Raw genomic sequence first — 15,391 nt, 5'->3', positions numbered from 1 at the left:
ACTGGCTTTCTACATCGTTAACAAGAAGATCACTGTGCGGGGCTATAGGGACAAACTTGTAACAGTTAAGAATGTCAAGTTTTATCGTCCCTAAGCCCTGCTTATTATGAAATCAAAAGGTCTCATTTAAGTTCCCTACACACACACACACACAGAAAATTCAAGAGTTGGACAGTTACTATGTCTTAGATTCTCTCTCAAAAGCCCAAGTGTGATGGACACTTAACATCAATTTACTATTTACCTCAAAAACAACTCGAGTGTTGGCTCAAAGCAAATATGAATTAAGCAAATATCAATTATGTTTTTCTCCAGGAACGAATTTAAGAAATTCTACAGACCTGGTATACTTTTCTTTTGAAATTAAATAAAATCCATCAAGGTTTTTGCATAAACGCCTGGAAAATTACTTGCAGCATCCAGTAGCAGGAAAGATTTAAATGATGATTGGTGAACGATTATAGGAATTCCGGTTTTTAAAAAATATTTTCCATCTGGGGCTTCTTAGAATATAATAGGTTTTCATAATGTCCTTGCCCCACTTAAAAAAAAAAATGCTGACAAGCTAAGTTGCAGGGATTATGGAAACATCATGTGAAATGAAATTGAATACAATTTATTAAACTAATAGAGAGCACAAATGATTCTACAACTATACAGAAAATATTATTTTAGACATTTCAATAAAAACGACCGTTGTAAGTGGAAGAAGATAAACTCTATTTAGCACGATTAGTAGCGCTAGATTTCTAATTGCTTTGAAAAGGAAGTTCAAATGCCATTTGTAAATGAATTCTATCAAATTACAGCCCAAACGATTCAAGTTTTAAGAAAGCAAAATTTACAACTGTACACATTCTTGATGAGGGCCATGTTAATAGAAAGCCTGACATAACCCATCCTTTATATCTTACAACTGCCATTACGCGTGCTAACCTTGGAGATAGCAGCTGCTCAAGTCAGATGTACAATTTTCCCATACTCTGTTCTTACAGAAAACAGTTCTTTGAATCATGGCCACAGCCACTCTTTCTGACAGCCTTGATTGTCAGTGGTCGGTTTAAATAAGCTTCCTATGCCTGATGGGTTGCATCCAAGGTCGGTATAGTCTTCCTCTATTGCTCCTGCATGAGTGGAGGCTATGTTGCATCATTTGAGGTAATGAAGTCCTTTCTGTTAGTAGGAACCTTTCTTGAGTCAAAAGTAGCAGCTATCAAGGTGTTCTGCTTATCAATACATGTCCAACTTAACAGGATTACCCTCTGATACGTATTTTAAATGCTTGAGAGCTGGCTACACATCCTCACATCTCCTTGAGCATGCTTCCTGAGGCAAAAGGATGACACTGCTGAAACCACACAGATTCCTGGGTGTGATACATATTTAGTTTTCAGAGTCTCACTTTATGGGCCTCATTTTTATGACCACTGAATCTTCCAGGTTCCCAGAGGACACAGTGGCCTTTCAGATTTGATTCTCCTTTTATAAATCAGTGAATTAAAGAAGGATAACTGCATCAAGGAATGGCAAAGAGACTGACTTCACATACAGTTTATGGAAATGTCTACTGTATTTTCAGCTTCATGTTTATGTTTTTTTCTCATTGTTTTACATATATAATTCTTGTCTTCCCATGTGGATAAGTAAACTCCTTAAGGAAAAGGACCATATCACTGAACCTAACAAGTATTTAAAATAGTAGATGTTTAACAAATACTCATATATTAATTAAATAAGTTACAAAAACAGAAAGATTTGTTAATCACACATACTCTTCACTACCAATGAAGATCTTTGGATTGCAATAGGCAATGTGTCCTTAACATGAGTATCAATAAGCAGGCTTTAGGAATTTATGAGCTCCTTAGAATTGGTACACAATGATTAAGGGGATGGGTTTTGAGGTCATAAATATTAGAGTCTGAGCCCAAGATATTGGGTCTATGGGCACGGGAAAATTACTTAATCTCCTTAAAGCTTCAATGTCTTTTTCTCAAAAATGAAGAAAACAGTGCATTCCTTATAGTACTACTATAAGGATTAAATGAAATAACACATATAAAGCAGTTGGCAGAGTGCCTGGCATATCATAATTGATTATCATTACAATTAGTTTTTTGTGTGAACATACAGTTCTCTGGGAAGAAGGTTCATAGCTTTCACTGAATTCTCAGAGGGCTGGTGACCAAACAAAAGTTAGTGAAACACTGTTATATATCCAGGACAAAACATTAGAACTGATTCAGCTACCATTCAGTGATGAGTTAGGGAGTTGACACTGCAAATTTATCTACAGGCAAACATTTAAGTCTTTCACTTAAAAGAAGTTGATATGACTAATTAACAGTACATTAGCCACAACACAGTAATTTTTATTGGTGTTATTTAAGAATTGCAATAAATGCATAAAATAGATATCCTGTAATTTTCTGATGCAATATACCTTTAAAAACATGGCTGTTCTAGAATCCATTCTTTAGATATATGAAAAGTGCTAATAGCATAAGAAACTGTGACTATTCTAAGTAAATGAGCATTTGTGTACAGTCTGACTCCAACTATATAAAATATAACATGCATAGAAAACACAACTCGTGTAAGTACTCATCTCACAATGTTAACTGAGGCTGTTACAGAAAGAAAGATTACAAGAGGGCTTTATTCCTCTTTATATTTTATAAACTTTTAAAATGAGTACAGACCACTTTCATAATCAAAGAAAAGGAAACAACACGCACACATGCACACACACCAAAATTAGGCGCTGATTTAGTCATACTTTGTCTAGTAATGAGAGAGATAACTTGTTCAAGATTTAGCATTACGGGCAACTGGGATTGGTCTGCACACCCAAATTCCCAGATGCTGCTTGACAGAAAGAGAAGACTCTAGGTTGGTGGGGGGCAAAAAGCCCCAGTCTATATAATAGGCTGACGCTTATACAAATTGACGCCTACACATAAACATAAGAAGCCTCTCTTTAGCGTCACAAATGGAAACCTTCCTTTTTTGAAATCATAAAAAGGGGTACAAGTATGCAATTGTCACTGAGTGGAACCAATGTACATATGGGGCACAAGAAACAAGTCCCTTTCTGGACTTGTCTCTGGATTCCAGGATCTGTAGCAGGTTTGCAGTCTCCTAAGTGTTTGTTTCCAACACCAGTGTTTTCCAAAGCCTGGAGTTCTATAGAGTAGCCTCAGCATTGCAAGACTAGCAGGTGCTTGCTCTATTACACACGGACCCAAACCCAGACCTTTGACCAGCGTATGTTACTCAGGGACCAAGTCAAGGTCCCAATGAGGCTGGCAGGAAAGCTCCCTCTTCATAACTTGGTTCAGATTAGTGGAGCCCAGGACTATGACTGACACATTTTGCAGAGAGCTCTGCTCTGCCTGGCAGCTCTTTCCTGCCCTTATGCCACCACAGGAGGGACTCTCAGAGTTGAAGCTGCTATCGGGGCTTGGCTCCAAGAATCAATTTGCAAATGTGAAAAATCTTTTGGTGAGGAAACTGTCAACTCACTGAAGTTTATGAAGAAAATATTTTTATTAAAAAAATGAAAAGGAGGTGTAAAAGTTATGGAAAAGAAGGCTTATTATTAAGTGAAGGTACAGCAGGAAATTAAATCACACACAAAAAGCATTTTACTTATTTCTCTACATTCTCATACACACTTCAATTTAGGAGGTTTGGCAATCATTTTATTTTATTTTATTTTTATTTTTTTGGCAATCGTTTTAAAAAACAGTATTAATTTATGAAAAATATTCTGTAGGTTTACACTCCTAATAATCTTCACATTATAATGACATAAAATTACCGAAAGAGATTAAGAAAGGATTCCATTAATTTTAAAATGCTTTCTAGATGTCTTGACGGCTGATCTTATAAATTAACTAACACTGTCACTTAGAGGGAGAAGGAAAAAAAAAACTTTAAAAACTTGAAAATTATCCAGTACATTCACTTTTGGCTGAAGAAAGAAAAATTTTATAAACACCCTAGAACTCTAATTAGAATAAAATGGTAGAGTCAGATTAGAAGGAGCTTTGAGGAGTCAAAATGACTGTCTTAGTCTATAATCTGTATATCTAGATAGGACTTCTGGGAGTTTATCAAAAGCAAGTTGTGAGAAACAGAAAATAAAATTAGTTCTTCATAGGAGAACTAATCATGTTTTTAAGGGTCTACTGAGTCACAAAACTGCAGATCTATATTATGCAAATTGCCCATGGAACAAGAATAATTAAAAAAAAAGATGAGCAGCAAGGTAACATTTATTTCAGAAAAGCAAAACTAGTACAATATCTGACAAATAGGTAATACAGCAATTGTTGGAGAAAACCATAATTGTTTTAAAAAAGAGGAAGTTGAAAAGACAGTGGACAAAACGTTAACCAGAGGTCCCTGGATACTATCATTTACTTTTGCTCCCAGTGAATTCCAGGTCACTGGGATGGGTAAGATAGTATCACCAGCCCTCACTGAAGGGATTCAAGGTTTCGTTCTGGCCAAAATGCCAGGTGAGAAAGAAAACTTAGTACCCAGGAGCCCAAAGTATGCTGGCTACTTGTTTATATCTTAAGATCATGTCAGGTCACATGTGTTTTTTGTGGGATTGAAAAAATAAAAGCCACTGTTGCTGTATTAACATAATGGTTTCCTGGTATCTGGCTCCCTGGAGCCGCAGGTAAGGCGTGTGGCAGACTACGAAGTATGGCTCTGGGGAAGCTAACCCCTTCTTGCATCACTTCACAGTGGCTCGGCTAAGCTAATTACAGAGAGGAGCTGATAGACTCCGCAGGGAATTCACTCAGGGCCCTGCTGGTCAGAGAAAGGTCGGCCAGAGCATAAGGAAGTTAAGAACGAAAGAGACAGCTATCAAGGAAGCAAGGAAGGAGACAGGAAAAGGGGGATGGGAGAAAAAAAAACACCTTGGAGATGCAGCTGACTATACGGGTCTCAGTGCGCTCACACGGACATGTGATCATGTGAAACAGACACCTTTATTTAGCCAGGGTATGGCTCTGTGCTGCACGTCATTCTCTGCTTTTCCATACCTTAAGTTTGCAACTTACTATGTCTCCCTCCCCAAGAAGGGCAGAGGGGAGCACAGGCTAACTCAAAGCTCTGTGGGAGAAATCTGATTAAAAGTGATGATACTAAAATCCGATTGCAAATGCCAAAGAGCACTACAGACTTACAAATTACTATTAATGTTTAATTTTCTAAGTTCAATTCTCCAAGCTCCTTCTGCTGAGAGACCACTGAAAACTGGGACAGTAAATGTGACTTTTTAATCAATAAATAATTAATCTAAAAAAAAAAGAATTAATCTCCTGTAAGCGAGGAAATGGCCTCCAGCAAGAAGGAACTGCCACGCTGCTGCTAAAAGGCCAATCACTCTCCACCTGGCTGTCCCCATCCGGTACCACTGAGAGGAAAGAGGGTCCTGGCACTTTCAGTGATGGATGTCAGTGACAGCACACATTCCTAGAAAATCAGAGGAGCTGATTTCTACTTCTTATATAACATTCAAGAGGAATCCATAAACAGTTTAATGAAATTAGTTAGCTGAATCTAGCAAACTTGGAAACAATTCTGTTCAAGATTTAAAAGACAGAGATGAAGGGTGCCTGGGTGGCTCAGTGGTTGAGCGTCTGCCTTTGGCTCAGGTTGTGATCCTGGACTCTGAGGATTGAGTCCCACATCAGGCTCCCTGCATGGAGCCTGCTTCTCCCTCTGCCTGTGTCTCTGCTTCCCTCTTTCTGTGTCTCTCATGAATAAATAAATAAAATCTTTAAAAGAAAAAAAAGACCGAGATGATGTAAATTCCTATCATTTCAAGGAGTCCAGGGGGGCACTGGTGCATTTATGGAAATAAAGTGCTATTTTTTTCTCTGAAGAAATAATGTTATAAATGATGGATAAGAATGCTTCGCAGCACTCACTAAATTCAACAGAGGTACTTTCGCATCGTGTGATTCTTTGCAGAGGAAGACAGGTTGGGGCAGGTCAAGACAGTAACAAGTGACTGAATAGAATCATGCCACGTGGCAGTGGACTTCACCTTAAAATTCCAAAGAAAAATAACAGCCACAAACAGAACAAAAGGTGAGCTAGGACTGAGTCTACAACCTACCATCCTAAAGCTGAAGGGAGCATATATAACTACAGAGGACTCCTATAAATGAGAAAATTAAGGCCCAAAAGGTTAAGTCAGTGACCTAGTTAGAATCTGATCCTTCTAAGTCTGTCCTTCTATTATTTCAATATTCATCCCCCACCTGGAATGTCTAAAAACAAATATTCACTTTACATGTTCCTTTATATGCATATTAAATATTCCTTTCCATTTAGTTAGGAATAATAGAATCATAAAAATATACAGATCTGTACAAAGTTATAATTTAATTTAAGTTATAATTTCCCTCTGAAGCTCCTGAATGCTTTACAATTTTGCAAAATAAAGGCCGATTTCATAATATATCTTTTAAAATTATGGTGAAAAGAAGCTTCTCCTAATTAGCAATCAGCAGTGCTTCTGTGTATAATCTCTGGAAAGCCCACCTCTCTCTCTCTACCATGAGAGATGAGAAAGACTAGTGCTCTGAAGTAGTAACTTTATATCCTTGACATTTTTACTATGCTTTTAAGGACTTAATTTTATCCATGTGTTTGTTCAGTACTGATTATTCTGCTCTATGAACATATACACAAAGCTGTGGCTATCTGAAATTTTACAGAAGGATTTGGAGAAGGATTCTGCAGGTCATTTAACCTAACAGTGAAAATCAATTTTCTAGAAAAACCACTGTGCAAATAGAAACATAAGCCCCATGTGTAATTTCAGAATTTCTAGTAGACACATTAAAAACACAAAAGTATTAATTTTAAAATTGATAATGTATCTTGTTTGACCCAATATATATAAAATACTTCAATTTTAACATGAAAATTACTATTTTAGGGGTGCTTTGATGGCTCAGTCAGTTAGTGTCTGCCTTCAGCTCAAGTCATGATCTCAGGGTCCTGGGATTGAGCCCCGCATTGGGCTCTCTGCTCAGCAGGGAGTCTGCCTCTCCCTCTGTATTTTTTCTCTCTCTGTCAAATAAATAAATAAATAAAATCTTAAACCTATGAAACTAATATTTTAAAATTTTCATATTTGGGGCACCTGCCTGCCTCAATTAGTAGAGCATGTGACTCTTGATCTGAGTTGTTGTAAGTTCAAGCCCCACATTGGGCATGATGTCTACTTAAAAAATATATATATTCTTTTTTTTTTTTTTCAGAATTCAGTATGTATTTTACATTTACAGCACATTTCGTTTCTGACTAGCTACATTTCAAACGTTCAAATGGCCACTGGAGGCTGGTAGCTATAGCACTGGATATCACATCTTTAAATAATGTGAACTGTAATGAATGTAAATTAAAATTAATTGTGCCAGCCACTCTGGAAAACTGTGTGGAGGTTTCTCAAAGAGTTAAATAGATCTTCCCTATGACCCAGCAATTGCACTGCTGGGGATTTACCCCAAAGATACAGATGCAATGAAATGCTGGGACACCTGCACCCCGATGTTTTTAGTATCAATGTCCACAATAACCAAACTGTGGAAGGAGCCTCGGTGTCCATCGAAAGATGAATGGGTAAAGAAGATGTGGTCTATGTATACAATGGAATATTACTCAGCCATTAGAAACGACAAATACCCACTATTTGCTTCGACGTGGAGGAACCTGGAGGGTATTATGCTGAGTGAAATAAGTCAATCGGAAAAGGACAAACATTATATGGTCTCATTCATTTGGGTAATATAAAAATTAGTGAAAGGGAATAAAGGGAAAGGAGAGAAAATGAGTGAAAATATCAGTGAGGGTGACAAAACCTGAGAGATCCCTAACTCTGGGAAATGAACAAGGGGTAGTGGAAGGGGAGGTGGGCGGGGGGTTGGGGTGACTGGGTGATGGGCACTGAGGGGGGCACTTGGCGGGATGAGCACTGGGTGTTATGCTATACGTTGGCAAACTGAACTCCAATAAAAAATAGTAATTCAAAAAAATTAATTGTGCCAAGGGGCACCTGGATGGTTCAGTTGGTTAAGTGTCTGATTCTCGGTTTTGGGTCAGGTCATAATCTTGGGGTGGAGGGATCCAGTCCCGTATTGGGCTCCACACTCAGTGGGGAGTCTGCTTGTGGTTCTCTCCCCTTCTCTTTCTGTCCCTCCCCTAGCTCACATTCTCTCTGTCTTTAAAAAATAAATAAATCTTTAAAAAAAATTAATTGTGCTTGGGATGCCTGGGTGGCTCAGCAGTTGAGCATCTGCCTTTGGCTCAGGGCATGATCCCAGTTCAGAGATCGAGCCCCACATCAGGTACCCTGTGAGGAGGTGTTTCTCTTTCTGCCTAGGTCTCTGCCTCTGTGTCTCTCATGAATAAATTTTAAAAAATTAGTTGTGCCAAGAATGACTTCAGATTTTGAAATGACAAAGAATGAGCAGTCCGAAAATTTATAGCAGTATGAGTTCTATTTTCTACATTGGCTACGAAATTATGATTGAAATAAATGTCCATGATGTTACACAATGGCTTCTACTCAGCTCATATTATAAATGTATGTTGCCCTCAGAAAGCAATATACTTTTTATATGCTTCACCTTGCCTGCTAATACATTTTTATATTACCTCTCTATTAATCTGGATACTTATATACTAAAATCCTGATACTTGTATTCTTACCTTTCTTCTCTTCAAACTATTTTCTCTTTCTTACACAGTTGTACCCCCTTATCTGCAGGGGAATATGTACCAACTCACCCAGTGGATGCCTGAAACTGCAGATGTACTGAACCCCATATATACTATGTTCTTTTCCTATATATACATACCTATGTTAATTTACAAATTAGGCACAGTAAGAGATTAACAACTAATAATAAAACAGAATAATTGCAATATATTGTGATAAAAGTTATGTGAATGTGGTCTCTCAAAATATCTGATCTACTATACTCATCCTTTTTATTATGATGTGAGAAGATAAAATTCCTGCGTGATGAGATAAAGGAGACAAGTGATGTAGGCATTGTGATGTAGTGTTATTCTACTACTGACTTTCTGACAATACATCAGAAGGAGAATCATTTGCTTCCAGATCACAGTTGATCTTGCCAGAGGAAGCAAAACTGTGGATAATGGGAGGCTATGGTACCTAACTTACTTATTTTTTTTTTCAATTTATCCTTTTGGAAGTGGTCTTAAATCATTTTTGGAAAAAGCAGTAGGGTGTCAGTTTTTTCAAATAATGATTGTTGATGAGTATGTAAGTTTCTGGACAAAGCTAATTGCCTCAGTTTCCCCAGCCAATGATGACAGTAACAATCCTGATCTATAACTGCAAATGTTTTATAAGGTGCAAAATAAAATAAATGCTAATTTGTTAAAAGGAAAATTTCAAGACTCACTATCAGAACAGGGTAGAGGTATATCATATCACTCTATGAAAAATGCTGAAAATCAGAGAAATGACTAAGGTTGGTTTCACATGGGAAGTTTCCAAATGTAAAAATGCTAGTTTTTTTTTTTTTTAGGTCAATATAATTCTTTTCGAACTGAGAGTAGTTAGTATTTCATGGATGTTCTCACAATTTGCCAGGAAAACTAAGTCTCATAATAAAAGCTGATGTCCACAAAATAGCTATATCATTAGCTAAGGTAACTGAGATTTCAGTCCTTTCTAGAATTTACTTATGTGATGTTAGAGCATATAGGTTTTTATTTCCAGATGTCTCTGCTGTAAAATGAAGGTAATAATATTTTTGCTTACTTAAAGCTAGAGGACTAAATCAAATATACTCTTGAAGTCTGTGATATAATAAAGAATATATCTGTTCTTTGTCCCCAGCTCCTGAAATGGAGTTTCAAATACCCTTGAAAGTTCCTGAGCAATAAGAGCTGCTATTCACAATGAGCCTTCTTTTGACCCTACCCAGGTTATGCTAACAAGGTTGCTCAAGTAGGCCCTTAGTTTTAAGGGAAGGGCTGGACAAGCCAGAAAGACAAAGCTCATGATTAGAAGGTTGTAATTTGGGCAGCCCAGGGGCTCAGTGGTTTAGCGCCACCTTCAGCCCAGAGCCTCCTGGAGGCCCAGGATCCAGTCCTACCTCAGGCTCCCTGCACGGGGCCTGCTTCTCCCTCTGCCTCTCTCTCTCTCTCTCTCTCTCTGTCTCTAATGAATAAATCTTTTTTTAAAAAAGGTTGTAATTTTCAGTCCCAATCCCAGTCTCCAGGGAGGGTAAAGAAGCTGGAAATTGATTTTATCTATGTAGCAAATTACTTATTCAATCATGCCCATGAAATGAAGCCCATATAAAAACTCTGGACACTGAAGCTCAGTAAATCTTCTTGATTAGTGAACACACTGATGTGCTGGGAGGGTGATGTGCCCAGATTCTAACGAGGAAAGGATGTGAAAACACTCTGCTGTCTCCTGCCTCCCCAGAACCCTGACCTATACATATCTTTCATTTGGCTTTTTCTAAGTTACAGCCTTTATAATAAAACTATAATCGAGAGTATAGAATTTTCAGTGATTTCTGTGAGTTTTCTAGTGAATTATTGAACCCAAGGGAGTGTGGGGAGCCCTGAATCTGCAGTCAGGTAGGAAGAAGTATGAGTGGCTGGGAGACCTGAGACTTGAAGTGATACCTGAAGACCCACAGTCTTAAGGGACCGACTCTTAACTTGTGTAGTCTGCAATAACTCTAGGTTGTTAGTGCTAGCATTGGATTGAATTGTAGGACACTCAATTCATGTCAGAGATCTACTGTTGGAGCACAAAGTCCAATCTAGATTAAGTGTAATATAACTTGATATTGGGTCCATTTTAATAACTAGGCTTATAGCCATATACACATCCTAGCACTATTAATGTAAAAATTACTGGGACTGGATATAATAAAATAATATGCTTCCCCGCCATCTAGCCACTTCTTCACTGAATTAACATTTTTAAGATACTAAATTAAAACAAGTCTTCATTATTAGAGATCATTTCTGACATGGCAAACTAAAAGTTCTACATAGCTTGCCCAAAGAAAGTTAACATTTTCTATATTTACTAGCTTCGCCTCTTTGCTTCATGAAATATTTCTAGTATCTGCTGGGAAGTTTTTCCCCTAAAATGGAAATTTAATGTAAAGTATTAGAACAATGATCTGACATCCATGTTAAATGTTTGCATTACATCAGTATCAACATAAATACTGTTCTCCCATTCTGTTACATAGGCTAATGGATTTACCTCCAGAGGTCAAGACCTAAACTAAGGATCTTCAGAATCCATCTTACTTAGAGAACATAAACTGTGCCACTAAGAACTCAGTTTAGGGTCTGTTTTCCCTTTTCTTCTTTCCCCCTAAAACAAACAAAGAAACAAAAAACAAAAGAAGGAGAAGAGAATCTCTGTTAGTGCAACCTGAACCCTTCTTCGGCTGATAGCTACTAGGTAAAGGGTCAAGGAACTGACTGGAGACACAGCTCTGGAGCTCTAGAGGAAGGATTAAGGGTTTTAACTCCTAGGCACTGTTGAGAGGAAGATTAGTGTTTAAAGAGAATTTAGGTTAGCTGGAGGAAAAGGAAATGAAAATAATTGTTTCTTAAGACACATAAGCAACTTCTTTACATGATAAACTGGTGCTTTTAAAGGAATATCTTAAGTGCTGAAAGGTACAGGAGATAAATGAACATTTCAAGTATTAAAAGCACTCTAGTCTTTCAAATGATCCTTGTTGAAAAGCTCTCAAAAATGCTTTTCTAGGGAAGAGTAGAGAACCTCACTCTTTCCCCTGGTTAACTGTCTGGGTAGGGGCTTAAGCTATACCTTGTTTCCATCCACTGATAGGCAGACAGTTGACAAAGGGATTCCAGCGAATTAGAGGACAGAGCAGGCCTCAAGCAGGCTGACTGCTGGGATTTGATGAAAAATGGAGATTTGAATTTCTCCAGAAAGGCATATCATTCAGAAGAAAGGGAAGAGAATGACAGAAAGAAGACGAAAATGAATAGGCAAGTTTTACTGATGCCTACAAAGGAAAATAAAGGAAGAATTCTTTTTCTTTAATTCTAGGTTATATTATATAAAATGTTTGGTGTTATTTGCTATGAAACAGTCCCAAATCATTAGGCTGATCATGGCAATATAAAGAAAAATAACCACTGAAATTCTCACAGGCAATGAAATGAACAACCTATTCTTTCTTCTCTTTCAAACTCAATTTCTGCAAGAGCTGTTTACAAGCACTGATTCAACTTTATCTTCCACTCATTCCTGACCTCTCTGTAATCTGGTTTCTACCACTCCAACTTCCACTGAAAGTACTCTCTCTAAAATTTACTTTGGCTTCCTCCTTACTAAAGCAACACGTTTTCAGTCCTTATCTCACCTGACATTTGCATGTATCATGCAGCATTATATAAAATTATTCATTGCTTATCTGAAATTCAATTTTCCCCCTGAAGTTCACATTTAACTGGGCATCCTGTTTTTTTAATCTGGCAACCCTACGAGTTTCTGTATTTTGGCTTGCCCTCTTCTACGCATTTTTCACAATTTTGCCACAGTCATTTTCCTAAAGCAGAAAATGGCCATGTTATTCTCATGCACAAAACATATGACCAGCTCCCTATGTACCTAGAATAAAGTATATACTTCTCAACAAGTCTTCCAAGATCTAACACTGATTATATTTCCATTATTTTCTCTTGGCTGTCCCAGTTCATTTCACCCTATTCTCCATTCATAATGAACTAGTTTTAGTTTTCTAATATGCCATTTTTTTTTCCTCCCAGAATTTATACAAATACCTGCCTTAGACGGAACGTCCTTCCCAACCTACCTCATCCCATTTGAGTAGCTAACTCCTACCCATGTAGTTCATTGGATATCCTAGTCCAAATCATTCATATATAACAAATGAGTAAAAAGATTTTTAGAAAGAGTAAGTGTATTATTCACAGCCACTTAGTGACCAAGCAAAGAGAAAGACAAAAGTCACAGTTCACCCATTCAAGTATATATTATTCCACCAGTGACCCACCATACCACTTTCTCCTCCCAGGAAAGGAATGGAAAATAGAAGTAAAATATAGATCAAACATAATCACAGAACATTACAGGCAAAACTTATAAAATTCTATACATTGACTCACAGGAAACTTAGCTTTTCTAAATCAAAGTGTTGGCAATGATATTTCCCTCATGTTTTCCAAATTCCAATCTTAGAAGTATAAAAATTGTAAATGCTAAGGTGATCTTCTGGAGAAATTCAGGTCTCCTCAACTTCTATCTCTCTCTCATTTTCTCTCTCTCTCTCTCTCACACACACACACACACACACACACACACACAGATAAAACAGAGGAAGAGAGAATGAAGATAAATTTTTATAATTTGTAATGCTAAAAGCATACTAGATGTTTTAACTCAAATCAGAATCTGTTAAATGCTGAAGAGCAAGTAATCATTGAAAGACATGAAGTGTTTTCTTTCAAAATGTCTTATGAAGAACTAGTACTTTCATCAATTTTTTGAGATTGTATAAGGTGTAGTAGATAGATTAGAATGTTATGGGAACTTCTTGCAGACCGGGGTAGAAGTCTGTCAACCTTCAACAATTAAAATAATTTTTTAAAAAGATTTATTTATTTATTTATGATAGACATAGAGAAAGAGAGAGGCAGAGACACAGGAGGAGGGAGAAGCAGGCTCCATGCAGGGAGCCCAATGTGGGACTCGGTCCTGGGACTCCAGGATCACGCCCTGGGCGGAAGGCAGGCGCTAAACCGCTGAGCCACCCAGGGATCCCCAATTAAAATAATTTTTAAATAAATATGGTATTTAATATGGCTTTCTGATTTATACCCTATAAAATGGCCCAATTAAAATAAGTTTACTAGCCTCAGCCCCAAAGACATGAAGTTAGAGTCAATGAAAATATGAAATGTATAAAATTCCTCAGTGTAAACACTTGAAGACAAGCGAGAGCAGTGAATGCATCAGGTATTTTTGGGAGACTCTGGCTTACTACAGGCATTAAGATTTGGGCCTACTTGACTATAAGGGATGTACAAATGGCTTGATGGAAGGAGGCAGTAATGCTAAAGAAGTAAATAACTTTCAGTTGAGGTGATGTTTGGAGCTAGCTGATATAGCAGAAAGAAATGGCCATATGTTGCACGGGGGCTAATGGTGAGGTCTCAGGTTTGCAATGATGAAGATGAGTGATTTTTCTACTGGCTCATTTCTCCCTAAAAATGCTTTTGGGTGTTTTAAAGCAAATCATAGGGATTAATGAAAAATTTAAAATTTTTTTTTTTAAGTTTCTAATGAAGAAATAGTCAAAAGGCTTTGGAAAGTAAGAAACTATTATGATATACCCCCTCTACTGTTTTACCAAGGTTTTACCAAGAAAACCTGTTTTACCAAGTCTGGGACCAGGGGCAAGTGACAGGAAAGTAGCAATAACCACAATATAGTTTTAATTCTTCTCCTTCTTTGAAATGGCATTTCTTAATTGTTCTGGTCCCTAAAATTCCCAAAGTGAATAAGATCTCAATGTTGTGAAAAAATAAGGAATAAAATCTGAAACAGCTAAAATGGAAAATGTAGAGAAAGAGGGAAGGAGCACCAAATTTGGAATAAGCAAACAAACAAACAAAATCTGGTATTCTCCTTTCCAAAACTATGCAGCAGGAAAATAGCCTTTTGGAAACTATCAGCTGTTTAAGGTAAATCTCCTGCCACCACCCGTCCCCACCACCCCCAAAATATCCATTGAAATAAAATCAGGAAGAAAAATTTAAATAATTTCAAAGAGGAATCAGTCACCATCCTTATTTAGAGATGGGGTTACCACATTTACCAGACAGAATTTAGGGTATTCAGAAAGTTTGCCACAGAAAGAGAACCTTAATTCAAAATTATGATCCTTCATGTATCAGGTCCTTCGTACTCCCTCAACACTATTAGGCCCTACAAACAATCCAAGGTAACATTCACTACCAGTAAAGTACTTTGTCTGTGTTGGCCAATCTCTGGAAACCAACAGCAGGGCTTGACAGTGATATATAACAAGGTTAGAGTGGCACGATCCATCTCCATTTGCTTGACAAGGATGGCATCTTAGGCTATGGTGAGGAAGAGCAGGTTGTCTGCCCTCACTGCTCAGGTTGGCAGCACCTACTATCAAATGACCAGGTGTCTGGCAATGGGCTCAGGGAGACAATGACTTCCTTATCTTCTGGAATTCAAGGAACTTCAGCCCATAAACCAAAATAGCCGCCGAGTGGGTACTATTCATTGAACCATGTCTGAGGAGAGTCC

The 15,391-nt window shown here is 37.5% G+C and overlaps 1 protein-coding gene and 1 long non-coding RNA gene across 19 annotated transcripts in view; one reads left to right on the top strand and one right to left on the bottom strand.

The window, feature by feature from the left end:
- The window catches only part of EXOC6B (exocyst complex component 6B), a 628,567-nt gene that overhangs the window by 158,231 nt on the left and 454,945 nt on the right, over positions 1-15,391 (bottom strand). The gene's annotated exons all lie outside the window — the stretch shown is intronic.
- Positions 9,127-15,391, top strand: part of LOC111090664 — a 71,510-nt gene continuing 65,245 nt past the window's right edge. For all 8 annotated transcript variants that reach the window (XR_005372570.1, XR_005372566.1, XR_005372572.1 and 5 more), the window contains exon 1: positions 9,127-9,216. This is a non-coding gene — a long non-coding RNA (uncharacterized LOC111090664). The remainder of the gene's footprint in view (positions 9,217-15,391) is intronic.

Source organism: Canis lupus, chromosome 17 (assembly GCF_011100685.1).
Source record: "Canis lupus familiaris isolate Mischka breed German Shepherd chromosome 17, alternate assembly UU_Cfam_GSD_1.0, whole genome shotgun sequence".
In the NCBI taxonomy this organism is placed as follows: domain Eukaryota; kingdom Metazoa; phylum Chordata; class Mammalia; order Carnivora; family Canidae; genus Canis; species Canis lupus.
Note: the sequence above shows the minus strand (reverse complement) of the source record. Positions and strands in the feature narration are given on the sequence as shown.